Source organism: Haliotis cracherodii, unplaced genomic scaffold (genome assembly GCF_022045235.1).
Source record: "Haliotis cracherodii isolate W230 unplaced genomic scaffold, xgHalCrac1.p SCAF_11, whole genome shotgun sequence".
NCBI classification, from domain to species: Eukaryota; Metazoa; Mollusca; class Gastropoda; order Lepetellida; family Haliotidae; genus Haliotis; species Haliotis cracherodii.
In genome coordinates, this window is record NW_027266266.1 from 31,201,407 (window position 1) to 31,215,810 (window position 14,404).

The window sequence follows — 14,404 nt, forward strand, 5'->3', positions numbered from 1 at the left end:
TGTGTGGATGCATTCGTACATGGTCGACCCTCATGTAAATTAGTGGCGCAATTCCATACAAATTCTTGACTTGAGGCCGAACTATAAATACATCAGCGGTTCGATTTTTTTTCACATGCATGACTTTTACGCCATGAGAGCTATTCTCCAAAGTATTAGTTTCAGAACGAAAAATTTGGTGTGTAGATGCATTCTTACATGGTCGACCCTCATGAGAAATATTGGCGCAATTGCATCAAAAATCATGACTTGAGTTCGAACTATAAATTCATTAGTGATTCGAAATTTTTTCACATGCATGACTTTTACGCCATGAGAGCTATTCTCCAAAGTATTAGTTTCAGAACTAAAACATTTGGTGTGTGGATGCATTCTTACATGGTCGACCCTCCTGAAAAATATTGGCGCAATTGCATCAAAAATCATGACTTGAGTTCGAACTATAAATACATTAGCGATTCGAATTTTTTCATATGCATGACTTTTACGCCATGAGAGCTATTCTCCAAAGTATTAGTTTCAGAACGAAAACATTTGGTGTGTGGATGCATTCTTACATGGTCGACCCTCATGGAAAATATTGGCGCAATTGCATACAAATTCTTGACTTGAGTTCGAACCTTACATACAACAGTGATTCGAAATTTTTTCACATGCATGACTTTTACGCCATGAGAGCTATTCTCCAAAGTATTAGTTTCAGAACGAAAACATTTGGTGTGTGGATGCATTCTTACATGGTCGACGCTCATTGAAAATACTGGCGCAATTGCATAAAAAATCATGACTTGAGTTCGAACTATAAATACATTATCGATTCGAATTTTTTCATATGCATGACTTTTACGCCATGAGAGCTATTCTCCAAAGTATTAGTTTCAGAACGAAAACATTTGGTGTGTAGATGCATTCTTACATGGTCGACCCTCATGGAAAATATTGGCGCAATTGCATCAAAAATCATGACTTGAGTTCGAACTAAAAATACATTATCGATTCGAATTTTTTCATATGCATGACTTTTACGCCATGAGAGCTATTCTCCAAAGTATTAGTTTCAGAACTAAAACATTTGGTGTGTGGATGCATTCTTACATGGTCGACCATCATGTAAAATATTGGCGCAATTGCATAAAAATTCTTGACTTGAGTTCGAACTATAAATAAATCAGCGATTCGAATTTTTTCACATGCATGACTTTTACGCCATGAGAGCTATTCTCCAAAGTATTAGTTTCAGAACTAAAACATTTGGTGTGTGGATGCATTCGTACATGGTCGACCCTCATGTAAATTAGTGGCGCAATTCCATACAAATTCTTGACTTGAGGCCGAACTATAAATACATCAGCGGTTCGATTTTTTTTCACATGCATGACTTTTACGCCATGAGAGCTATTCTCCAAAGTATTAGTTTCAGAACGAAAAATTTGGTGTGTAGATGCATTCTTACATGGTCGACCCTCATGAGAAATATTGGCGCAATTGCATCAAAAATCATGACTTGAGTTCGAACTATAAATTCATTAGTGATTCGAAATTTTTTCACATGCATGACTTTTACGCCATGAGAGCTATTCTCCAAAGTATTAGTTTCAGAACTAAAACATTTGGTGTGTGGATGCATTCTTACATGGTCGACCCTCCTGAAAAATATTGGCGCAATTGCATCAAAAATCATGACTTGAGTTCGAACTATAAATACATTAGCGATTCGAATTTTTTCATATGCATGACTTTTACGCCATGAGAGCTATTCTCCAAAGTATTAGTTTCAGAACGAAAACATTTGGTGTGTGGATGCATTCTTACATGGTCGACCCTCATGAAAATTATTGGCGCAATTCCATAAAAATTCTTGACTTGAGGCCGAACTATAAATAGATGAGCGATTCGAATTTTTTTCATATGCATGACTTTTACGCCATGAGAGCTATTCTCCAAAGTATTAGTTTCAGAACGAAAACATTTTTTGTGTGGATGCATTCTTACATGGTCGACCCTCATGAAAAATATTGGCGCAATTGAATAAAAAATCATGACTTGAGTTCGAACCTTATATACATCAGCGATTCGAATTTTTTAACATGCTTTACTTTTACGCCATGAGAGCTATTCTCCAAAGTATTAGTTTCAGAACTAAAACATTTGGTGTGTGGATGCATTCTTACATGGTCGACCCTCATGTAAAATATTGGCGCAATTGCATAAAAATTCTTGACTTGAGTTCGAACTATAAATAAATCAGCGATTCGAATTTTTTCACATGCATGACTTTTACGCCATGAGAGCTATTCTCCAAAGTATTAGTTTCAGAACTAAAACATTTGGTGTGTGGATGCATTCGTACATGGTCGACCCTCATGTAAATTAGTGGCGCAATTCCATACAAATTCTTGACTTGAGGCCGAACTATAAATACATTAGCGATTCGATTTTTTTTCATATGCATGACTTTTACGCCATGAGAGCTATTCTCCAAAGTATTAGTTTCAGAACGAAAAATTTGGTGTGTAGATGCATTCTTACATGGTCGACCCTCATGAGAAATATTGGCACAATTGCATCAAAAATCATGACTTGAGTTCGAACTATAAATCCATTAGTGATTCGAAATTTTTTCACATGCATGACTTTTACGCCATGAGAGCTATTCTCCACAGTATTAGTTTCAGAACTAAAACATTTGGTGTGTGGATGCATTCTTACATGGTCGACCCTCCTGAAAAATATTGGCGCAATTGCATCAAAAATCATGACTTGAGTTCGATCTATAAATACATTAGCGATTCGAATTTTTTCATATGCATGACTTTTACGCCATGAGAGCTATTCTACAAAGTATTAGTTTCAGAACGAAAACATTTGGTGTGTGGATGCATTCTTACATGGTCAATCCTCATGTAAAATATTGGCGCAATTGCATCAAAAATCATGACTTGAGTTCGAACTATAAATACATTTGCGATTCGATTTTTTTCATATGCATAACATTTACGCCATGAGAGCTATTCTCCAAAGTATTAGTTTCAGAACAAAAACATTTGGTGTGTAGATGCATTCTTACATGGTCGACCCTCATGAGAAATATTGGCGCAATTGCATCAAAAATCATGACTTGAGTTCGAACCTTATATACATCAGTGATTCGAATTTTTTTCACATGCATGACTTTTACGCCATGAGAGCTATTCTCCAAAGTATTAGTTTCAGAACTAAAACATTTGGTGTGTGGATGCATTCTTACATGGACGACCCTCCTGAAAAATATTGGCGCAATTGCATCAAAAATCATGACTTGAGTTCGAACTATAAATACATTAGCGATTCGAATTTTTTCATATGCATGACTTTTACGCCATGAGAGCTATTCTCCAAAGTATTAGTTTCAGAACGAAAACATTTGGTGTGTGGATGCATTCTTACATGGTCGACCCTCATGTAAAATATTGGCGCAATTGCATCAAAAATCATGACTTGAGTTCGAACTATAAATACATTATCGATTCGAATTTTTTCATATGCATGACTTTTACGCCATGAGAGCTATTCTCCAAAGTATTAGTTTCAGAACGAAAACATTTGGTGTGTAGATGCATTCGTACATGGTCGACCCTCATGAAAAATATTGGCGCAATTGCATCAGAAATCATGACTTCAGATTGTACTATAAATACATCAGCGATTCGATTTTTTTCATATGCATGACTTTTACGCCATGAGAGCTATTCTCCAAAGTATTAGTTTCAGAACTAAAACATTTGGTGTGTGGATGCATTCTTACATGGTCAATCCTCATGTAAAATATTGGCGCAATTACATCAAAAATCATGACTTGAGTTCGAACTATAAATACATTATCGATTCGAATTTTTTCATATGCATGACTTTTACGCCATGAGAGCTATTCTCCAAAGTATTAGTTTCAGAACGAAAACATTTGGTGTGTAGATGCATTCGTACATGGTCGACCCTCATGAAAAATATTGGCGCAATTGCATCAGAAATCATGACTTCAGATTGTACTATAAATACATCAGCGATTCGATTTTTTTCATATGCATGACTTTTACGCCATGAGAGCTATTCTCCAAAGTATTAGTTTCAGAACTAAAACATTTGGTGTGTGGATGCATTCTTACATGGTCAATCCTCATGTAAAATATTGGCGCAATTACATCAAAAATCATGACTTGAGTTCGAACCTTATATACATTAGTGATTCGATTTTTTTCACATGCATGACTTTTACGCCATGAGAGCTATTCTCCAAAGTATTAGTTTCAGAACTAAAACATTTGGTGTGTGGATGCATTCTTACATGGTCGACCATCATGTAAATTATTGGTGCAATTCCATAAAAATTCTTGACTTGAGGCCGAACTATAAATACATCAGCGATTCGAATTTTTTTCACATGCATGACTTTTACGCCATGAGAGCTATTCTCCAAAGTATTAGTTTCAGAACTAAAACTTTTGGTGTGTGGATGCATTCTTACATGGTCGACCCTCATGTAAAATATTGGCGCAATTGCATCAAAAATCATGACTTGAGTTCGAACTATATATACATTAGCGATTCGAATTCTTTCATATGCATGACTTTTACGCCATGAGAGCTATTCTCCAAAGTATTAGTTTCAGAACGAAAAATTTGGTATGTAGATGCATTCTTACATGGTCGACCCTCATGAGAAATATTGGCGCAATTGCATCAAAAATCATGACTTGAGTTCGAACTATAAATTCATTAGTGATTCGAAATTTTTTCACATGCATGACTTTTACGCCATGAGAGCTATTCTCCAAAGTATTAGTTTCAGAACTAAAACATTTGGTGTGTGGATGCATTCTTACATGGTCGACCCTCCTGAAAAATATTGGCGCAATTGCATCAAAAATCATGACTTGAGTTCGAACTATAAATACATTAGCGATTCGAATTTTTTCATATGCATGACTTTTACGCCATGAGAGCTATTCTCCAAAGTATTAGTTTCAGAACGAAAACATTTGGTGTGTGGATGCATTCTTACATGGTCGATCCTCATGTAAAATATTGGCGCAATTGCATCAACAATCATGACTTGAGTTCGAACTATAAATACATTTGCGATTCGATTTTTTTCATATGCATAACATTTACGCCATGAGAGCTATTCTCCAAAGTATTAGTTTCAGAACAAAAACATTTGGTGTGTAGATGCATTCTTACATGGTCGACCCTCATGAGAAATATTGGCGCAATTGCATCAAAAATCATGACTTGAGTTCGAACCTTATATACAACAGTGATTCGAATTTTTTTCACATGCATGACTTTTACGCCATGAGAGCTATTCTCCAAAGTATTAGTTTCAGAACGAAAAATTTGGTATGTAGATGCATTCTTACATGGTCGACCCTCATGAGAAATATTGGCGCAATTGCATAAAAAATCATGACTTGAGTTCGAACTATAAATTCATTAGTGATTCGAAATTTTTTCACATGCATGACTTTTACGCCATGAGAGCTATTCTCCAAAGTATTAGTTTCAGAACTAAAACATTTGGTGTGTGGATGCATTCTTACATGGTCGACCCTCCTGAAAAATATTGGCGCAATTGCATTAAAAATCATGACTTGAGTTCGAACTATAAATACATTAGCGATTCGAATTTTTTCATATGCATGACTTTTACGCCATGAGAGCTATTCTCCAAAGTATTAGTTTCAGAACGAAAACATTTGGTGTGTGGATGCATTCTTACATGGTCGACCCTCATGAAAAATATTGGCGCAATTGCATCAGAAATCATGACTTCAGATTGTACTATAAATACATCAGCGATTCGATTTTTTTCATATGCATGACTTTTACGCCATGAGAGCTATTCTCCAAAGTATTAGTTTCAGAACTAAAACATTTGGTGTGTGGATGCATTCTTACATGGTCAATCCTCATGTAAAATATTGGCGCAATTGCATCAAAAATCTTGACTTGAGGCCGAACTATAAATACATCAGCGATTCGAATTTTTTTCACATGCATGACTTTTACGCCATGAGAGCTATTCTCCAAAGTATTAGTTTCAGAACTAAAACATTTGGTGTGTGGATGCATTCTTACATGGTCAATCCTCATGTAAAATATTGGCGCAATTACATCAAAAATCATGACTTGAGTTCGAACCTTATATACATTAGTGATTCGATTTTTTTCACATGCATGACTTTTACGCCATGAGAGCTATTCTCCAAAGTATTAGTTTCAGAACTAAAACATTTGGTGTGTGGATGCATTCTTACATGGTCGACCATCATGTAAATTATTGGCGCAATTCCATAAAAATTCTTGACTTGAGGCCGAACTATAAATACATCAGCGATTCGAATTTTTTTCACATGCATGACTTTTACGCCATGAGAGCTATTCTCCAAAGTATTAGTTTCAGAACTAAAACATTTGGTGTGTGGATGCATTCTTACATGGTCGACCCTCATGTAAAATATTGGCGCAATTGCATCAAAAATCATGACTTGAGTTCGAACTATATATACATTAGCGATTCGAATTCTTTCACATGCATGACTTTTACGCCATGAGAGCTATTCTCCAAAGTATTAGTTTCAGAACTAAAACATTTGGTGTGTGAATGCATTCTTACATGGTCGACCCTCATGAAAAATACTGGCGCAATTGCATCAAAAATCATGACTTGAGTTCGAACCTTATATACAACAGTGATTCGAATTTTTTTCACATGCATGACTTTTACGCCATGAGAGCTATTCTCCAAAGTATTAGTTTCAGAACTAAAACATTTGGTGTGTGGATGCATTCTTACATGGACGACCCTCCTGAAAAATATTGGCGCAATTGCATCAAAAATCATGACTTGAGTTCAAACTATAAATACATTAGCGATTCGAATTTTTTCATATGCATGACTTTTACGCCATGAGAGCTATTCTCCAAAGCATTAGTTTCAGAACGAAAACATTTGGTGTGTGGATGCATTCTTACATGGTCGACCCTCATGTAAAATATTGGCGCAATTGCATCAAAAATCATGACTTGAGTTCGAACCTTATATACAACAGTGATTCGATTTTTTTCACATGCATGACTTTTACGCCATGAGAGCTATTCTCCAAAGTATTAGTTTCAGAACTAAAACATTTGGTGTGTGGATGCATTCTTACATGGTCGACCATCATGTAAATTATTGGCGCAATTCCATAAAAATTCTTGACTTGAGGCCGAACTATAAATACATCAGCGATTCGAATTTTTTTCCCATGCATGACTTTTACGCCATGAGAGCTATTCTCCAAAGTATTAGTTTCAGAACGAAAACATTTGCTGTGTGGATGCATTCTTACATGGTCGACCCTCATGTAAAATATTGGCGCAATTGCATCAAAAATCATGACTTGAGTTCGAACTATAAATACATTATCGATTCGAATTTTTTCATACGCATGACTTTTACGCCATGAGAGCTATTCTCCAAAGTATTAGTTTCAGAACTAAAACATTTGGTGTGTGGATGCATTCTTACATGGTCGACCCTCATGAAAAATACTGGCGCAATTGCATAAAAAATCATCACTTGAGTTCGAACTATAAATACATTATCGATTCGAATTTTTTCATATGCATGACTTTTACGCCATGAGAGCTATTCTCCAAAGTATTAGTTTCAGAACGAAAACATTTGGTGTGTGGATGCATTCTTACATGGTCAATCCTCATGTAAAATATTGGCGCAATTGCATCAAAAATCATGACTTGAGTTCGAACCTTATATACATCAGTGATTCGATTTTTTTCACATGCATGACTTTTACGCCATGAGAGCTATTCTCCAAAGTATTAGTTTCAGAACTAAAACATTTGGTGTGTGGATGCATTCTTACATGGTCGACCCTCATGTAAAATATTGGCGCAATTGCATCAAAAATCATGACTTGAGTTCGAACTATATATACATTAGCGATTCGAATTTTTTCATATGCATGACTTTTACGCCATGAGAGCTATTCTCCAAAGTATTAGTTTCAGAACGAAAACATTTGGTGTGTGGATGCATTCTTACATGGTCGATCCTCATGTAAAATATTGGCGCAATTGCATCAAAAATCATGACTTGAGTTCGAACTATAAGTACATTTGCGATTCGATTTTTTTCATATGCATAACATTTACGCCATGAGAGCTATTCTCCAAAGTATTAGTTTCAGAACAAAAACATTTGGTGTGTAGATGCATTCTTACATGGTCGACCCTCATGAGAAATATTGGCGCAATTGCATCAAAAATCATGACTTGAGTTCGAACCTTATATACAACAGTGATTCGAATTTTTTTCACATGCATGACTTTTACGCCATGAGAGCTATTCTCCAAAGTATTAGTTTCAGAACTAAAACATTTGGTGTGTGGATGCATTCTTACATGGACGACCCTCCTGAAAAATATTGGCGCAATTGCATCAAAAATCATGACTTGAGTTCGAACTATAAATACATTAGCGATTCGAATTTTTTCATATGCATGACTTTTACGCCATGAGAGCTATTCTCCAAAGTATTAGTTTCAGAACGAAAACATTTGGTGTGTGGATGCATTCTTACATGGTCGACCCTCATGTAAAATATTGGCACAATTGCATCAAAAATCATGACTTGAGTTCGAACTATAAATACATTATCGATTCGAATTTTTTCATATGCATGACTTTTACGCCATGAGAGCTATTCTCCAAAGTATTAGTTTCAGAACTAAAACATTTGGTATGTGGATGCATTCTTACATGGTCGACCCTCATTAAAAATACTGGCGCAATTGCATAAAAAATCATGACTTGAGTTCGAACTATAAATACATTAGCGATTCGAATTTTTTCATATGCATGACTTTTACGCCATGAGAGCTATTCTCCAAAGTATTAGTTTCAGAACGAAAACATTTGGTGTGTGGATGCATTCGTACATGGTCGACCCTCATGAAAAATATTGGTGCAATTGCATCAGAAATCATGACTTCAGATTGTACTATAAATACATCAGCGATTCGATTTTTTTCATATGCATGACTTTTACGCCATGAGAGCTATTCTCCAAAGTATTAGTTTCAGAACTAAAACATTTGGTGTGTGGATGCATTCTTACATGGTCGACCCTCATGAAAAATACTGGGGCAATTGCATAAAAAATCATGACTTGAGTTCGAACCTTATATACAACAGTGATTCGAATTTTTTTCACATGCATGACTTTTACGCCATGAGAGCTATTCTCCAAAGTATTAGTTTCAGAACTAAAACATTTGGTGTGTGGATGCATTCTTACATGGACGACCCTCCTGAAAAATATTGGCGCAATTGCATCAAAAATCATGACTTGAGTTCAAACTATAAATACATTAGCGATTCGAATTTTTTCATATGCATGACTTTTACGCCATGAGAGCTATTCTCCAAAGCATTAGTTTCAGAACGAAAACATTTGGTGTGTGGATGCATTCGTACATGGTCGACCCTCATGAAAAATATTGGCGCAATTGCATCAGAAATCATGACTTGAGTTCGAACCTTATATACAACAGTGATTCGATTTTTTTCACATGCATGACTTTTACGCCATGAGAGCTATTCTCCAAAGTATTAGTTTCAGAACTAAAACATTTGGTGTGTGGATGCATTCTTACATGGTCGACCATCATGTAAATTATTGGCGCAATTCCATAAAAATTCTTGACTTGAGGCCGAACTATAAATACATCAGCGATTCGAATTTTTTTCACATGCATGACTTTTACGCCATGAGAGCTATTCTCCAAAGTATTAGTTTCAGAACGAAAACATTTGGTGTGTGGATGCATTCTTACATGGTCGACCCTCATGTAAAATATTGGCGCAATTGCATCAAAAATCATGACTTGAGTTCGAACTATAAATACATTATCGATTCGAATTTTTTCATATGCATGACTTTTACGCCATGAGAGCTATTCTCCAAAGTATTAGTTTCAGAACGAAAACATTTGGTGTGTGGATGCATTCTTACATGGTCGACCCTCATGAAAAATACTGGTGCAATTGCATCAAAAATCATGACTTGAGTTCGAACCTTATATACATCAGTGATTCGAATTTTTTTACATGCTTTACTTTTACGCCATGAGAGCTATTCTCCAAAGTATTAGTTTCAGAACGAAAACATTTGGTGTGTGGATGCATTCTTACATGGTCGACCCTCATGAAAAATATTGGTGCAATTGCATCAAAAATCATGACTTGAGTTCGAACTATAAATACATTAGCGATTCGAATTTTTTCATATGCATGACTTTTACGCCATGAGAGCTATTCTCCAAAGTATTAGTTTCAGAACTAAAACATTTGGTGTGTGGATGCATTCTTACATGGTCGACCCTCATGAAAAATATTGGTGCAATTGCATCAAAAATCATGACTTGAGTTCGAACTATAAATACATTAGCGATTCGAATTTTTTCATATGCATGACTTTTACGCCATGAGAGCTATTCTCCAAAGTATTAGTTTAAGAACGAAAACAATTGGTGTGTGGATGCATTCGTACATGGTCGACCCTCATGAAAAATATTGGCGCAATTGCATCAGAAATCATGACTTCAGATTGTACTATAAATACATCAGCGATTCGATTTTTTTCATATGCATGACTTTTACGCCATGAGAGCTATTCTCCAAAGTATTAGTTTCAGAACTAAAACATTTGGTGTGTGGATGCATTCTTACTAGGTCGACCATCATGTAAATTATTGGCGCAATTCCATAAAAATTCTTGACTTGAGGCCGAACTATAAATAGATCAGCGATTCGAATTTTTTTCACATGCATGACTTTTACGCCATGAGAGCTTTTCTCCAAAGTATTAGTTTCAGAACGAAAACATTTGGTGTGTGGATGCATTCTTACATGGTCGACCATCATGTAAAATATTGGCGCAACTGCATCAAAAATCATGACTTGAGTTCGAACTATAAATACATTATCGATTAGAATTTTTTCATATGCATGACTTTTACGCCATGAGAGCTATTCTCCAAAGTATTAGTTTCAGAACTAAAACATTTGGTGTGTGGATGCATTCTTACATGGTCGACCCTCATGAAAAATATTGGTGCAATTGCATAAAAAATCATGACTTGAGTTCGAACTATAAATACATTAGCGATTCGAATTTTTTCATATGCATGACTTTTACGCCATGAGAGCTATTCTCCAAAGTATTAGTTTAAGAACGAAAACAATTGGTGTGTGGATGCATTCGTACATGGTCGACCCTCATGAAAAATATTGGCGCAATTGCATCAGAAATCATGACTTCAGATTGTACTATAAATACATCAGCGATTCGATTTTTTTCATATGCATGACTTTTACGCCATGAGAGCTATTCTCCAAAGTATTAGTTTCAGAACTAAAACATTTGGTGTGTGGATGCATTCTTACATGGTCAATCCTCATGTAAAATATTGGCGCAATTGCATCAAAAATCATGACTTGAGTTCGAACCTTATATACCTCAGTGATTCGATTTTTTTCACATGCATGACTTTTACGCCATGAGAGCTATTCTCCAAAGTATTAGTTTCAGAACTAAAACTTTTGGTGTGTGGATGCATTCTTACTTGGTCGACCATCATGTAAATTATTGGCGCAATTCCATAAAAATTCTTGACTTGAGGCCGAACTATAAATAGATGAGCGATTCGAATTTTTTTCACATGCATGACTTTTACGCCATGAGAGCTATTCTCCAAAGTATTAGTTTCAGAACTAAAACATTTGGTGTGTGGATGCATTCTTACATGGTCGACCCTCATGTAAAATATTGGCGCAATTGCATCAAAAATCATGACTTGAGTTCGAACTATATATACATTAGCGATTCGATTTTTTTCATATGCATGACTTTTACGCCATGAGAGCTATTCTCCAAAGTATTAGTTTCAGAACTAAAACATTTGGTGTGTGGATGCATTCTTACATGGTCGACCCTCATGAAAAATACTGGCGCAATTTCATTAAAAATCATGACTTGAGTTCGAACCTTATATACAACAGCGATTCGAATTTTTTTCACATGCATGACTTTTACGCCATGAGAGCTATTCTCCAAAGTATTAGTTTCAGAACTAAAACATTTGGTATGTGGATGCATTCTTACATGGACGACCCTCCTGAAAAATATTGGCGCAATTGCATCAAAAATCATGACTTGAGTTCAAACTATAAATACATTAGCGATTCGAATTTTTTCATATGCATGACTTTTACGCCATGAGAGCTATTCTCCAAAGCATTAGTTTCAGAACGAAAACATTTGGTGTGTGGATGCATTCGTACATGTTCGACCCTCATGAAAAATATTGGTGCTATTGCATCAGAAATCATGACTTGAGTTCGAACCTTATATACAACAGTGATTCGATTTTTTTCATATGCATGACTTTTACGCCATGAGAGCTATTCTCCAAAGTATTAGTTTCAGAACTAAAACATTTGGTGTGTGGATGCATTCTTACATGGTCGACCATCATGTAAATTATTGGCGCAATTGCATAAAAATTCTTGACTTGAGGCCGAACTATAAATACATCAGCGATTCGAATTTTTTTAACATGCATGACTTTTACGCCATGAGAGCTATTCTCCAAAGTATTAGTTTCAGAACTAAAACATTTGGTGTGTGGATGCATTCTTACATGGTCGACCCTCATGTAAAATATTGGCGCAATTGCATAAAAATTCTTGACTTGAGTTCGAACCTTATATACATCAGTGATTCGAAATTTTTTACATGCTTTACTTTTACGCCATGAGAGCTTTTCTCCAAAGTATTAGTTTCAGAACTAAAACATTTGGTGTGTGGATGCATTCTTACATGGTCGACCCTCATGTAAAATACTGGCGCAATTGCATAAAAATTCTTGACTTGAGTTCGAACCTTATATACATCAGTGATTCGAAATTTTTTCACATGCATGACTTTTACGCCATGAGAGCTATTCTCCAAAGTATTAGTTTCAGAACGAAAACATTTGGTGTGTGGATGCATTCTTACATGGTCCACCCTCATGTAAAATATTGGCGCAATTGCATCAAAAATCATGACTTGAGTTCGAACTATAAATAAATTATCGATTCGAATTTTTTCATATGCATGACTTTTACGCCATGAGAGCTATTCTCCAAAGTATTAGTTTCAGAACTAAAACATTTGGTGTGTGGATGCATTCTTACATGGTCCACCCTCATGAAAAATAGTGGCGCAATTGCATCAAAAATCATGACTTGAGTTCGAACCTTATATACATCAGTGATTCGAATTTTTTTACATGCTTTACTTTTACGCCATGAGAGCTTTTCTCCAAAGTATTAGTTTCAGAACTAAAACATTTGGTGTGTGGATGCATTCTTACATGGTCGACCCTCATGTAAAATATTGGCGCAATTGCATAAAAATTCTTGACTTGAGTTCGAACCTTATATACATCAGTGATTCGAAATTTTTTCACATGCATGACTTTTACGCCATGAGAGCTATTCTCCAAAGTATTAGTTTCAGAACTAAAACATTTGGTGTGTGGATGCATTCTTACATGGTCGACCATCATGTAAAATATTGGCGCAATTGCATAAAAATTCTTGACTTGAGTTCGAACTATAAATACATTATCGATTCCAATTTTTTCACATGCATGACTTTTACGCAATGAGAGCTATTTTCCAAAGTATTAGTTTCAGAACTAAAACATTTGGTGTGTGGATGCATTCTTACATGGTCGACCCTCATGTAAAATACTGGCGCAATTGCATAAAAAATCATGACTTGAGTTCGAACTATAAATACATTAGCGATTCGAATTTTTTCATATGCATGACTTTTACGCCATGAGAGCTATTCTCCAAAGTATTAGTTTCAGAACGAAAACATTTGGTGTGTGGATGCATTCGTACATGGTCGACCCTCATGAAAAATATTGGCGCAATTGTATCAGAAATCATGACTTGAGATTGTACTATAAATACATCAGCGATTCGATTTTTTTCATATGCATGACTTTTACGCCATGAGAGCTATTCTCCAAAGTATTAGTTTCAGAACTAAAACATTTGGTGTGTGGATGCATTCTTACATGGTCGACCCTCATGTAAAATATTGGCGCAATTCCATAAAAATTCTTGACTTGAGGCCGAACTATAAATACATGAGCGATTCGAATTTTTTTCACATTCATGACTTTTACGCCATGAGAGCTATTCTCCAAAGTATTAGTTTCAGAACTAAAACATTTGGTGTGTGGATGCATTCTTACATGGTCGACCCTCCTGAAAAATACTGGCGCAATTGCATCAAAA